This window comes from Silurus aristotelis (assembly GCF_946808225.1).
Source record: "Silurus aristotelis genome assembly, chromosome: 5".
Lineage (NCBI taxonomy): Eukaryota > Metazoa > Chordata > Actinopteri > Siluriformes > Siluridae > Silurus > Silurus aristotelis.
The window spans coordinates 4,028,412-4,044,343 of record NC_139578.1 but is presented as its reverse complement, the minus strand read 5'-3'; the positions used below and the strand labels follow the sequence as shown (position 1 = coordinate 4,044,343).

The 15,932-nt window shown below is 38.3% G+C and overlaps 1 gene segment (V, D, J or C); it reads left to right on the top strand.

The window, feature by feature from the left end:
* The first annotated feature begins 1,910 nt into the window (after positions 1-1,910).
* On the top strand, positions 1,911-3,816 carry LOC310726590 (immunoglobulin heavy variable 4-61-like). The segment is given in 3 exons: positions 1,911-1,949; positions 2,077-2,133; positions 3,452-3,816.
* Positions 3,817-15,932: the final 12,116 nt, after the last annotated feature.

The following is a 15,932-nucleotide window of genomic DNA, read 5'->3' as shown; positions in this document are numbered from 1 at the left end:
GTTCCTCAGAGTCTGTAATCCAGTGGTACCGCTCGTATTCACTGGTCTGGAAGTGGCGAATAAACCCTTTTTCAGGCTGAGACAAGCTAGCTAGCTTCGGGGTTGGCCGATCTCTTCTCACAATGTCTAGCTTTTAAATTTTCAATCAATTTTTGTTCCTCCATAAGCATAAAAAAGTTAAACTAGTGCAGAGCACTACAGACATATTTTGTCAGTCGAACGGGGCTGTAACATTTACCTTCAGACCAACCAAATCAAAGGACGGAAAAATGCTGCTATTTTGGGCCAGCTAGCTGACCCTGTGAGGAGAATATGAAATCTGAATGGTTAAAGAAACAGACCCATTAATAATATAGACTAATGTAAAAAGGCCAGCAGTACTGACTTTGAAGGCCCTGGGCAGATTAGATTGGCATGGCAGCACACAGAGGCTGAAATCTGTTTGGACAAAACATCTTACATTCACGTACATGTACTGGAAGCAGTGCAGCCAAGAGAAACGCTAGGAAATGAAGATAATAAACTGTTGGGAATAAATTAATACAATTTCATGGAACTACTATTAGAATTTAGATTGTAAATGTAGGCCGGTGCTTTTGATAGTGTTTAGGCCAGCAGAGAAGGCTTTGCTGGCCTTGACCACCTACTACTGCAGAAATCACATTGGACTGATGCATAATAAGTAAATCATGTATCTTTATTACATAATCATGAATCTCACATCTTTAAAAGCATTCACTCAGAATTATACATGCTAGCAATAATTAATATGTAATAACCAACATCCCCCCCATGTTCTCGTTTACATCTCCAATCATTTCTTTACATGTAAATCTCACATATTTTGTGTAATATATCTGAAAACTGTTGCAGAAACATAAACTCATGTACAGATTATTGTAGTACATTCCCCCATGAGGAATCTCTATAATCTCTCTGTAAGCATTACAGTAGTCTAATCTAGATGTAACAAAAGCATGTATAAATAGTTCATGCTTTTGTCACATCTAGATTAGACTACTGTAATCCTGTTTCTGCATCCTGTAATGAAATAATATTTCTAATTTGAGTAGGGAAAGACATACTGAAGGTCAATAATTACACCAAGGTCTTGGACTGCTGTACACACTGAGACAGAAACACCATCCAGAAATGCTACATAATCGGAAAGTTTACTTTTAGCTGCATGTGGTCCTAGTAAATGTACTTCCATCTTATCCAAATTGAGCAGAAGGAAGTTATCAAGCATCCACTGTTAAATGTTTTTTACACATTTATTTTCAAGCTGATGTCTCTCTTATGGCATTGCTGAAATATACACCTGTGATATCTCATTGAGTTAATATCCTCAAATAGGTTTTATTTTTATATAAATGCTTTGCTATGTTTCTTAACACACCCTCCAACTCTCTCTACCAGAGACTATTGTTTCCACTCTTGATTGCAGTATGTCTGGCAGACATCTTATCATGGATTGCAGCTCATTAGCTGAAACTTACTTATAGCAAAACTGAACTTTCAAACCTCTCATGTGAATCATCCCTGCATCTGGATCTATAATGTTCCTCCCAACATTGTGTGCAAAATTAGGTTAACTATGGACAGTCGGATGTCCATTTAAATTCACTCTATATATTTAATTCCCAACACTTTAGATGAATATTTTCTTCATTATGTGATAGATTTCCTAGATATCAATACCATTAGATTTCTTTATGATTTCTATATAAATTAATACATTAGAATTAGCCAATGTAAGGTCAGGAAGTTGCAGCTAGTCGAGCATATATCAGCAACACTGTAGATGGCGTGTGATGCTGTGAGGTGGAGCTCCATCAACTTTCAAAGGGTTCACAAAGTAAAGCACAGAGTAAACTTTAAATATTTTCATTTGTCAAAAGCCATTAACATGTTCACTGTTATACTGATGTGTCTGTGGCTTTCACTAGGTGAGGTAACACTGACTTCATATATAGCAGTAGTAATAGCGGTATTGTAAATCAGTTGGTCTGAGATATGTAACTTTCCATTAATCATGTAAATGTAAAACATGCAATGTTCTTTTGTCTCTGTCAGGTGACTCCATTGCAGATCCAGTAGAGCCACTTTTCCATCAGAAGGTTGTAGATAAAGGTGATGATGTGACTTTGTCCTGCAGCTATACCCTTTCATCAAACCAGAAAAGTAGATACAGTTTAAAAGCCCCTCTTCCCTTTTCTCTCACACACGTACAGTTTATATATATATATATATATATATATATATATATATATATATATATATATATATATATATATATATATATATATATATACTGTTATTATACTGCTGTTTATTTTTCATAGACACACAATAAAGGAAAATATATGATAAAAAAGTATAATATTTAAATTACAGCATGTTTTTGTAAATCTTTTACAGGTATAAAATGTAGTGTTTTCACCAGAAGTACCAGAGGATGAGTAAAGAATCAGGAGACTATGAGCAACGGTTTAATCTGAGCGATGTTTTATTATTCAATAATCCAAACCTTCGATGAAATAAATACTTATGTGTACATTCAGAAGACTCTTGGGCCTATCTACAGTATCTCTCAAAAGTATATGCACCCCTCACATTTGAGCAACCATTTTGATATCTCCTCAACGGACAATACTATAAAAATGAAACTTGGATATATTTTAGAGTAGTCAATGTGCAACCGCAGATGTGTTGCCTGGGTTTCAAACTCATGAGCTTTGGATCCAAAGTCTAATGTCGTAACCAGTAAGCTATTCGCTTGGGTGATCTGATTGTGAGTCTGAGTTATGTTATTTTGCCTTGAAAAATATGCTGGGTTAAATATTTGTTCACCTACATGACAGGTAAAAAAAGCTTTAAGATAATTGCTGATCAATGAACACATTTAGTCAAACAATTTATTATTAGTTTCCCACTAAATATTGGATTAGTTTTAGCCTGACACCCCTGTTCTAAAATACATGAAAACTTGTAATGATTGATTGATGAACATTTCATAAAATTATGGTCCTCAATTTAGATTTCCGAGATTCCCATAGGTTTTATTGATGCTTGGCTTAATGCCACATCCTGGCATTATAATCTGCTAATGTAATGTCAGGAAGCTGCAGCTAGTCAAGAATTTGTCAGCAACTTTTCAAATGTCATGTGATGCTGTGGGGTGGAGCTCTATGAACCTTAAAATCTTCACATAATAAAGCATAGAAAGACCTTATAATATTTAATTTGGCAAAAACCATTCATCATGTTTACTGTTATACTGATGTGCCTGTGGCTTTCCTTATGTGAGTTTCTGCCGGATTTTTGTTAGTAACAGTGAACTGTAGTAAATAATTAGTTCATGTTGTGCTAAAAATAGAGTTATTTAGAGTTATGTATATTTTGTCTTAATCATACAGATATAAAACATTTATTTTTCTCTCTCTGACAGGTAAATCCATTGCAGATCCAGTAGAGCCACTTGTACCTCAGATAGTAATAGATAAAGGTGGCTATGTGACTCTGTCCTGCAGCTACAAAGGCTTCAGTGGTTCTGTAGGTAGTCTGCAGTGGTACAGAGAATATCCTAATTCAGCACCTAAATTCCTTCTTTACATCACTCAAGGTGGAAGTAAAAGTAACAACATCCCACCACGTCTGGATGCTAAAGTGGATAGTAATAAAAAACAAGTGGATCTGATCATCTCCTCTGCTGCTGTATCAGACTCTGCTCTATACTACTGTGCCGTGGAGCCCACAGTGACAGGAAATCCAGCTGCACTGTACAAAAACCTTCACAGAGTTTTATTCTACTGAAGGCAGATCAACTGATAAAGATGAAACATTTATACTCTTTCATCAAACCAGAAGAGAAGATACAGTTTAATACCCCCCGCTTCCCTTTTCTCCCATACACATAGAGTTTGTCTATATGTACTGTTATTACAAAGCTTTTGATTTTTGTTTACATTTAATTCATTTACAGCATGTGTTTGTAAATCTTTTATGGGTATAAAATGTAGTGTTTCCACCAGAAGTAGCAGAGGATGACCAAATAATTAGGAGTCTATGACTAAGGGTATATTCAGAGCAATCTTTTATTGCTCAATAATCCAGGCCAAACAATCCGTTTAAAAAGGAAAAAGTGGATTTGATCATCTCCTCTGCTGCTGTATCAGACTCTGCTCTATACAACTGGGCACTGGCAGACACAGTGACAATAAATCCAGCTGCACTGTACAAAAACCTTTACACAGTTTTGTTTTACTGAAGGCACATCAACTACTAAAGCGATATTTCATTAAATGGCATTTTTTTTTTTTATCTCTTAGGGACACGCAAAGAAGCCTCACTTTTCTCTTCAGTTTGTGTCTACGAATTAATCCATCTGCAATGGATCCCAATAAAATTGTTAACTGATAATAAAATATTACCAATCACATAAAAATCACTGAATGGTCTTGAGCTGCAGTACCTGAGTGAAGGTTTGGTCTGTTATGATCTCCCAGGCCTACGTTAATAAAAAAGTAAAGACTACACCAGAAACTAGAGCTTTTTATCACAGAGCCCACAGTTATGAAACAGACAAGATTTTTGTGAATAGGTTTTATCACACTTTACTGTCAATTCAATAAAATATAAATTTTTCTCAAAACACTAAAATTACATGCAATTTGGCATATACAGGGAAATTAACAAGAAATGATGACCAAGATGATGGTTGCTACAGTATGAAATGTCCTCACTGTGGAGACCGTCCGTCTCTTGACAGAAGTGCTTCTGATATTTGTTGCGTCTGAAATAGAATGAAAGGATTTTTACAACGTGCTGCTCTCTGTTATTTCACTAGGAGGCAATATAAAACCATACACTTAACAACTGACAATCAGTTTGATAATGTGACTCTGACCTGCAGTTACAATAGCTTCAGTGGTTCTGTAAATAGTCTGCAATTATACAAGCAAAATTCAAAATCGAAATCTGAATACTTTCTATAAATCACTCGATTTGGTAGTAAAAGTAACACCATTCTGCCACATGATAAAGTTGATAAAAATGATAAACAAGTGGATCAGATCATCTCCTTTGCTACTGTATCAGACTCTGCTCTATATTACTGTGCTCTGCAGCCCACAATGACAGGAAATTCAAAAAAGAATTTGGTTCTACTGAATTCAGATCAACTGATAAAGGTTAATCATTTATACACACAAAAGGAGTAGTCTTACATAAATGATATCTCAAAAGTAGAATATCTTAAAGGTCTGTCAAATCATATGACTGTTTATTTATTATAGCTAAACGATATTGAGGTCTGCAGTGATTGTGATCAAATGCAAACTGTAGTCCTGAGTCAAAGTAACAGACTGTTGACATTAACTACAGTCCAAATCCATCTTACTTTGTAAATGGATCCACAGGCTGTAGATGTGAAACCATCCCCAGCTGCACAGACTGGCCTCCAATCAAAGAGAACACTATTCAGAAGCAGGCTGGGATGAAGCAGGTGGGTCTGAGAATGGGAGAGGGCCAGGAACAGTGTTCACTCGTACCTCAGGAGCATGTTTTCTTAACAGAGAGAGAGAGAGAGAGAGAGAGAGAGAGAGAGAGAGAGAGAGAGAGAGAGAGAGAGAGAAGAGGGGTGACAGGGAGTAAAGATATGGATTATTAAGTATCCTTAGTGCAGTTGGGGACTCGCTATTGCAGCATAAATATATATATATATATATATATATATATATATATATATATATATATATATATATATATATATATATATATATATATATATATATATATCAATGCTTTACAACGACTTTGTAAAATTAGGGTAACCATGGACAGTCAGTTGTCCATTACAATTCATTCTATATCTTCAATTCACAACTTTTAAATAACTATTTTATTAATTATGTTAATCATTTTTCTATAGATTTGCTAGATTTCTATACCGTTAGATTTCTATATGATTTCTATATAGATTAATACATTAAATCAGCCAATGTGAGGACAGGAAGTTGCAGCTAGTCGAGCATATATCAGCAACACTGTAGATGTCATGTAATGCTGTGAGGTGGAGCTTCATGAACTTTCAGAGTTCACTAAGTAAAGCACAGAGTAAACTTTAAATATTTTTATTTGTCAAAAGCCTTTAACATGTTCACTGTTATACTGATGTGTCTGTGGCTTTCACTAGGTGAGGTAACACTGACTTTATATATAGCAGTAGTAATAGCGTTATTGTAAATCAGTTGGTCTGAGATATGTAACTTTCCATTAATCATGTAAATGTAAAACATGCAATGTTCTTTTGTCTCTGTCAGGTGACTCCATTGCAGATCCAGTAGAGCCACTTTTCCATCAGAAAGTTGTAGATAAAGGTGATGATGTGACTTTGTCCTGCAGCTACAAAGAATATAGTGTTGCTATAGATAGTTTGCAATGGTACAGGGAACATCCTAAATCTGCACCTGAGTTCCTTCTTTACATCACTCCCTCTGGACGTAAAAGTAACAACATTCCACCACGCCTAGATGCTAAAGTCGATAGAATTAAAAAACAAGTGGATCTGATTATCTCCTCTGCTGCTGTATCAGACTCTGCTCTATACTACTGTGCTGTGGAGCCCACAATGCCAGGGAATCCAGCTGCACTGTACAAAAACTTTCACAGAGTTTTATTCTACTGAAGGCAGATCAACTGATAAAGATGAATCATTTCTACCCTTTCATCAAACCAGAAGAGTAGATACAGTCCATTTTTATACTGATGTGTACATTTATAAGACTCTTGGGAATATGTACAGTACTGGATGTTAAACATGGCACCTCATGGCAAAGAACCCGTTGAGGATTTGAGAATTAGAATTGTTGTTCGCCACAAAAAGGGCCAAGGCTATAGGTGGTAACACCCTAAAACTGAGTAACAGTACACTGGCAAGATTCATACAGAGGTTTTCCAAGACGGGTTTCACTCGGAACAGGCCTCGCGAGGGTCCATTAAAGAAGTCGAGTCCTCATGCTGTGCATCAAAAACAGACTCACAAGTGCTGCCAGCATTGTGTTAGAAACTGCAGAAGCAGAAGGCCCTCAGACTCTACACCGCACACTGAAGCAAGTTGGTTACATGGACACTGTTTTGACATGTTCACTTAGGGTGTACTCACCTTTATTGCCAGTTTGACAATAATGGCTGTATTTTGTTATTTTTTTAGGACAGTATATCTGTACTGCTATACAAGCTGCACATTGACTACTCTAAAATACCCACCCCCTCCCCCATGTTCTCGTTTACATCTACAAACATTCCTTTACATGTACAGTATATCTCACATATTTTCTGTAACCTCACAGAAAACTGCTACAGAAACATAAACTCGTACGGATTATTACAGTAAATTCCTCCAATGAGGAATCTCTATAATTTTTCTGTATTTTGCTAACATGTAATTTGTTCACCAAATTTCTGTCTTAGAAGATGTAGGGTTTTCACATGTCATAGGGTAAAAGAAGTAAAAGATCAGATAGATCCACTTTTACCTCAGGAAGTTTTGAATAAAGAAAATGTGATTCTTTCACATGATCATGTGAGGTGGAGCTTCATGATCCATTATGAGTTTAATGTAACAGAGTACAGAAAAACCTGCAAATGCTTTCATCCAACAAAGAACATTCATCAAGTTTAGCATTATATTTTTCTATCTGTGGATTTAACATTGACTTTTTTATGTAAAATATTAACTACTTAGTAATTAATGGGTGAATGTGGTGTTGATAAAAGTTTAACTTACTATGTTTTAATCGACAATATACTCTACTCTTTATGACAGGTGACTCCATGGCAGATCGAATAAAGCCACTGTTTACTTATAAAGCTGTAGATGAAGGTCAGGATAATAGTCTTTCCTGCAGCAACAGTGGTACAGCAACAAACCTGCACTGGTACAGACAATATCCAAAATACAAACCTGTGTTCCTTCTTAACATCACTCAATTTGGAGGCAAAAGTGACTCTGATCATCTCCTCTGCTGCTGTCTCAGACTCTGCTTTAAACGTCTGTGCTCTGGCAGCCACAATGACAGGAAATCCAACAAAACAGTACAAAAAAACCTTCACATAGTTTTGTTCTACTGAAGGCACATCAAATTATTTTTTCGGATTCTCCCATTAGGGGTTGCCACAACGAATCATACGTCTCCATACCCCCCTTGTCCTCTACATCTGCCTCTTTCACACCAACTACCTGCATGTCTTCCCTTACCACCTCCATAAACTTCCTCCATGGCCTTCCTCTTTTCCTCCTACCTGGCGGCTCTATCCTCAGCATTGTTCTACCGATATAACCCATGTCTCTCCTCTGCATATGTCCAAACCATATCAATCTCGCCTCCCTCACTTTGTCTCCAAAACGTCTTACATGCACTGTCCCTCTAATAAACACATTTCTATTCCTGTTCATCCTGCTACCTCCAGCTCCATCTCCTGTCGTTTACTCAATGCCACTATCTCTAAACCATACAACATAGCAGGTCTCCCCACAGTCCTATAAACTTTCCCTTTTACTCTTACAGATTCTCTTCTATCACAAATCACTCCTGCCACTCTTCTTCACCCACTTCACCCTGCCTGTACTCTTTTCATCACTTCTATAACACACTCTCCATTACTTTGCGCTTTTGACCCCAGGTACCTGAACTCATCCACCTTTTCCACCTCTTCTCCCTGCAACCGCACCACTCCACTGCCCTCCCTCTCATTTACACATGTACTCTGTTTTACTCCTTTCATTTTGATTCTTTCCAGAACGTACCTCCACCTCTCCAGGCTCTTCTCAACCTGCTCCCTACTTGCACCACAAATCACAATATTATCCGCGAACATCACTCTTGTCCAAACTCGTCTGTCAACCTGTCCATCACCTGATTTCCCTTATTTTTAAAGATCGGTACCAGCACACTCCTTGTCCATTCCTCAGGCATCCTCTCACCTTCCAAAATCTTATTGAACAACCTTGTTAAAAACTCCACTGCCATCTTTGCTAAACATCGCCATGCTTCTACCGGCAGTGTTGGGCAACGTTACGTTTAAAAGTATCGCATTACAATATTGAGTTACTTCCCAGAAAAGTAACTAATTACGTTACTTTGTTACTTTTTATGGAAAGTAATGCGTTATATTACTTTTGCGTTATTTTTGCGTTACTTGTGTCTCTTTCACGACTTACAGGTGTAACAGGTGTTATATAGATAATTGTTATTAAGAAATAAGTTATATTAGAGCAAAATACATGTCTTAAACATTTAAACTGCTTAATAACTTCTGAGAATAATAAGATGATTGACTAAATTTTGACCACAAGGCTGAACACTTCTTTTAATCTGCCTCGCCGTCAGAAATGTAACTACCGTTCGTGTATATAAGGTTAAGGGTGTGGGCTGCACACCGGTGATGTGGAGGGAGAACATACCTTTCGCTGTCATCTCATAAAACTTCGTGCAATTGAATAAATATGACCTCGTCCTCGTCTACATCATTCTCTGCTTCATCATCAGCTTGAAACATTCTGAACACTTTTACAAAGTTTGCGCTATTATCAGTGACCGTGGCAGTTTATCTTTCCACAAAGAGCAAATGAGCTGTGAATTTGCTCTCTTTCTCCGCTGTGATGGCATCATACATGTGTCTCCCACGGAAAACCTTTATTCTGAGCAGTCCATAGAGCTACAGTGGTGGAAAGTCGGCAAAAGTTTTCTATAGTTCCGTCCCAATTTCCATATATGCAACATTGCATAATGTTGCATATATTCAACATTATACACACACACACACACACACACACACACACACACACACACACACACACACACATCTGTAGTGCTGTGCTTTGCATGCAGATGTTTTTTTATGTTTTTTTTTTAAGTGGTATTTTTGCAGTTGACAAGAGCTTTTTCACCAACACATAATCTACACTTAACCATTAGTCCTTTCTCTATTTTTCCTCGACTATTTCAAAATAATAAGAACACTTCCATCACAGTAATGTAATCCCTAGCTTGCCATCTCCGCTTCTGACCAGCTTCTGTTCCCGCAGCTCGCATGTATGAATGCGCGATTCTACGTGACTACGTTAATTTTAATTCAGTATTAATTTTTTTATGCAAAATAATTTAACTTAAAAGTAACTCGCATTACTTTTTTAAAAAAGTAACTCAGATATTAATGTGTAAATTTATAAAGTAACGCGCTACTTTACTCGTTACTCCAGAAAAGTAATATTATTACGTAACGCACGTTACTTGTAACGCGTTACCCCCAACACTGTCTACCGGTATGTCATCTGGTCCAACTGACTTTTCATCCTCGTAATCACTGCTCTCACTTTCTTCTTACTAATCCTATCCACTTCCTGCTACAGCATCCACACCATCCAACCTTCTCTCTCTCTCATTTTCCTTGTTTATCAGCTGCTCAGAATACTCCCTCCATCTTCTCCACACACTCTCCTCATTAGTCAACACATTTCCATCTTCATCCTATATTGCTCTAACTTGCAGCATATCCTTCCCATCTCATTCCCTCTGCCTGGCAAATTGGTATAAATACTTTTCTCCTTCCTTGGTGTCCAACTTCACATACAGCTCCTCGTATGCCTTTTCGTTGGCTTTCGCCACATCTCCTTGTACTCCTGCCTTTTCTCATCACTCTGTCGATCCCAATTCTGTTTTGCCAACCTCTTACTCCTTATGCTTTCCTGCACTTCCCCATTAGACCACCACATCTCTTTGTCTTCCTTTCTATTTCCAGATGTCACATCAAGTACCTTTCTAGCTGTCTTCCTTTTCACTTCTGCAGTAGTTGCCCAATCATCCAGCACCTATTCACCACCAACATCCAGCAAGCTTGATGAGCGCTTTCTGCAACCCACTGCCTCCATGCGGAGGTCTGTCTTTCTTTCCAGACCTGCACACCAAAGTGTCCAGGTCTTGGGCTAAGCCTCACTCAGACAGGATTAGAGCCATGCTGCTGGACGCCCCTCTGGTCCAGACTGGCCTGTTTGGGTTCAGGGACGCTGTCAATAAAGCTCCTGCTAGGGATCCTGTGCGACGCTGAACAGCAATCAAATTAGTGTTTGAAACTCAGACAAGCCTTTGTATCATTAATTTTACTGTTAATCAATAAAATATGTATTTTTTGCTAAAAACTAAAATTACACTTAGCTATTAAGTCTAACACATTCAACCCATTGTAATTAAAGGTACAGGGAAATTAACAAGGAACAATTGTACATGTTTTAGACATATTTTTAGAATGTGTGGTCTCATGTATCGAGGTGATGGCTGCTACAGTTTGAAATGTTGACCTGACGGTGGAGACAGAACCACTACTGATATCTTGTGGCTACAATAGAATTAAAGGTTTTTTGGAATGAGTGTGCTTGTCTCTGCTAGTCTCTGTTAATCCGCTAGGGGCAACAGAAAGCAATAAACTTATCCACTGTATTTACTCTGTACTATGTAATTATGACTTAATTATGGGATTTCACAGTAAGAGGTGAATTATTATTTCACATTCTATTTCTAATAATTTTAACATTTGAACACCTGTCTATCAGCTAGAATTCTGACCCTCAAAGACCTGTTAGTCTGCCTTTAAAATGTCCACCTCCACTACATTTATTATGCTAAATTAGATGCACCTGTTTGAGGTCGTTAGCTGCATAAATACACCTGTCCACCCCATACAATCAGTAAGAATCCAACTACTAACATGGCCAAGACCAAAGAGCTGTCCAAAGACACTAGAGACAAAATTGTACGCCTCCACAAGGCTGGAAAGGGTTACGGGGAAATTGCCAAGCAGCTTGGTGAAAAAAGGTCCACTGTTAGAGCAATCATTAGAAAATGGAAGAAGCTAAACATGACTGTCAATCTCCCTCAGACTGGGGCTCCATGCAATATCTCACCTCGTGGGGTCTCAATGATCCTAAGGAAGGTGAGAAATCAGCCCAGAACTACACGGGAGGAGCTGGTCAATGACCTGAAAAGAGCTGGGACCACCGTTTCCAAGGTTACTGTTGGTAATACACTAAGACGTCATGGTTTGAAATCATGCATGGCACGAAAGGTTCCCCTGCTTAAACCAGCACATGTCCAGGCACGTCTTAAGTTTGCCAATGACCATTTGGATGATCCAGAGGAGTCATGGGAGAAAGTCATGTGGTCAGATGAGACCAAAATAGAACTTTTGGGTCAGAATTCCACTAAACGTGTTTGGAGGAAGAAGAATGATGAGTACCTTCCCAAGAACACCATCCCTACTGTGAAGCATGGGGGTGGTAGCATCATGCTTTGGGGGTGTTTTTTGCACATGGGACAGGGGGACTGCACTGTATTAAGGAGAGGATGACCAGGGCGACGTATTGCGAGATTTTGGTGAACAATCTCCTTCCCTCAGTTAGAGCATTGAAGATGGGTCGAGGCTGGGTCTTCCAACATGACAATGACTCAAAGCACACAGCCAGGATACCCAAGGAGTGGCTCTGTAAGAAGCATGTCAAGGTTCTGGCGTGGTCTAGCCAGTCTCCAGACCTAAACCCAATAGAGAATCTTTGGAGGGAGCTCAAACTCCCTGTTTCTCAGCGACAGGCCAGAAACCTGATTGATCTAGAGAAGATCTGTGTGGAGGAGTGGGCCAAAATCCCTCCTGCAGTGTGTGCAAACCTGGTGAAAAACTACAGGAAACGTTTGATCTTTGTAATTGCAAACAAAGGCTAATGTACCAAATATTAACATTGACTTTCTCAGGTGTTCAAATACTTATTTGCAGCTGTATCATACAAATAAATAGTTTAAAAATCATACATTGTGATTTCTGGATTTTTTTTTTTTTAGATTATGTCTCTCACAGTGGACATGCACCTACGATGACAATTTCAGACCCCTCCATGATTTCTAAGTGGGAGAACTTGCAAAATAGCAGGGTGTTCAAATACTTATTTTCCTCACTGTATGCATGGTTCGGACATACAATTGTTTGTCAATTTTTCTTAAAGCAGTTTATTACAGTTTTTCTCAGTCGCTTTGGAGCATTTCTCGAATCATCCTTAAGATTTGCAAATCAGTAAGTGCATTCTCAAAACAATGTGAACAAACAGCACAATACATTGGATTTCTTGCAAAAGCGTGTTTTTTACTCAAAATCCTTAGTACTTCTCTCAAAAGTAAGTATTTGTGTCAATGAACATATTATTGTCATCAAAATACCAAGTCCTTATATTATTGTTTACGAACAAGATAGTCAAAATGTTTAGTAATTTTTTCAATATGACAATGTTTTATTTTAGTATTTCCTGATGTAAATTATGTTTTGGATTACAAGTATTGAAAATGCACAAGGCTGAATTGCCAACTATGAATTTAAACAGCACAAATTCACACATTACTGTATGTGGGATATTGATTGTAAGAGACTGGACAGGATTCACACTTTTTTATTTTTCTTTACTAGTGGACTGACAAAAAAATTACAATATAATGTCATTGTGATAGAAAATAAAAACACACAAATTAAAATTCAAAAAGGTAAACATAGGAAACACTTTTTAGGCAGAACTGCGCATGCCGCACTTTACAGTGTAATCTGTCTCCCTGACGTCCCAGTCTGATTTTCATCCACATCACAACAGATATCATCCCTTGCAACACCATTGTGAGGCCATGATTGCCAACATGGTCCACAGTAGTGGCTCTAATTTCATCTGAAATATATCTCAGTCTCTGGCCTCTTCTTCCTCTTCCTCTATTTTCCTCCTTACCCTTCCAGCATGCCTCCTTATTTTTGGCTCTTGACCATGTTTATTTCCTAGTTGTTTATCCGTTTTTTAACTATTGTAAATCTGGTTTGCGATGTGCAATTTCTGTAAGCATGCATATATATATATATATATATATATTTTACAGTAGATACCATTTCATGACATTATAATCAGCCAGTGTGAGGTAAGAAAACTGCAGCTAGTCAAGAATCTATTAGCAACACTGTAGAAGTCATGTGATGCTGTGGGGTGGAGCTCCATTACCTTTTAAGGAATTCACATAATTGAGCACAGAGAGAACCTAAAATATTTGTATTTTTTGAAACCATTCATCATGTTCACTGTTATACTGATGTGTCTGTGGCTTTCACTAGGTGAGGTAACACTGACTTTAAGTTAAATTTATATATAGCAGTTGTAATAGTAAATATTAGTGAGATATTAGTCTGGGTTGTGGTTAAAATCAGTGAGTTTGTAATATGTACTATTGTCTCTGACAGGTGACTCCATGGCAGATCCAGTAGAGCCACTTATACCTTAAAAAGTTGTAGATGAAGGTACAGATGTGACTCTGTCCTGCAGCTACAAAGACTTCAGTGGTTCTGTAAACAGACTGTACTGGTACAGACAATATCCAAAATCTAACCCTAAATTTCTCCTTTATATTTATCAAAGTGGAAGCCTTAGTTCCAACATCCCACCACGTTTGAATGCTAAAGTTGACGGAATTAAAAAACAAGTGGATCTGATCATCTCCTCTGCTGCTGTATCAGACTCTGCTCTATACTACTGTGCTGTGGAGCCCACAATGACAGGAAATCCAGCTGCACTGTACAAAAACCTTTACACAGTTTTATTCTACTGAAAGCAGATCAACTGATAAAGATGAATCATTTATACACTTTCATCGAACCAGAAGAGTAGATACAGTTACACAATAAAGGAAATGATGTGATAAAAAAAAAACATAATATTTTAATCATGCACAGAATGATTTGTTAAGATTTATTTCTGGGATTAAAATGCAGTGTTTTTACCAGTAGTATCAGAAGATGACTGAAAATACAATATACCATAAGCCAATGTATAATCAGAGGGATGTTTTATCGCATGCACATAGACATCCTGAGCAATAATTCAAACATTGGATTAAGTTAATTTTTTATACTGATGTATTTTATACCAATTTGTATCTTCTTCTTCTTCTTTCGGCTGCTCCCATTAGGGGTCGCCACAGCGGATCATCCGTCTCCATACCACCCTGTCCTCTACATCTGCCTCTTTCACACCAACTACCTGCATGTCTTCCCTCACCACATCCATGAACCTCCTCCTTGGCCTTCCTCTTTTCCTCCTACCTGGTGGCTCCATCTTCAGCATTTTTCTACCAATATAATTCGTGTCCCTTCTCTGCACATGTCCAAACCATCTCAATCTCGCCTCCCTCACCTTGTCACCAAAACATCCTACATGTGCTGTCCCTCTAATAAACTCATTTCCAATCTTGTCCATCCTCGTCACTCCCAACGAAAACCTTAACATCTTCAGCTCTGCTACCTCCAGCTCCATCTCCTGTCTTTTACTCAATGCCACTGTCTCTAATCCATACAACATCGTAGGTCTCACCACAGTCCTATAAACTTTCCCTTTCATTCTTGCAGATACCCTACTATCACAAATCACTCCTGTCACTCTTCTCCACCCACTCCACCCTGCCTGCACTCTTTTCTTTACTTCTCTAACACACTCTCCATTACTTTGCACTGTTGACCCCAGGTACCTGAACTCCTCCACCTTCTCCACCTCTTCTCCCTGCAACCGCATCACTCCACTGCCCTCCCTCTCATTCACACACATGTACTCTGTCTTACTCCTACTGACTTTCATTCCCCTTCTCTCAAGCGCATATCTCCACCTCTCCAGGCTCTTCTCAACCTGCTCTCTACTCTCACCACAAATCACAATATCATCTGCAAACATCATTGTCCAGGGAGACTCCTGTCTGACCTCGTCCGTCAACCTGTCCATCACCACTGCAAACAGGAAAGGGCTCAGGGCCGATCCTTGATGCAGTCCAACCTTCACCCTGAACCAGTCTGTCGTACCTACTGCACACTTC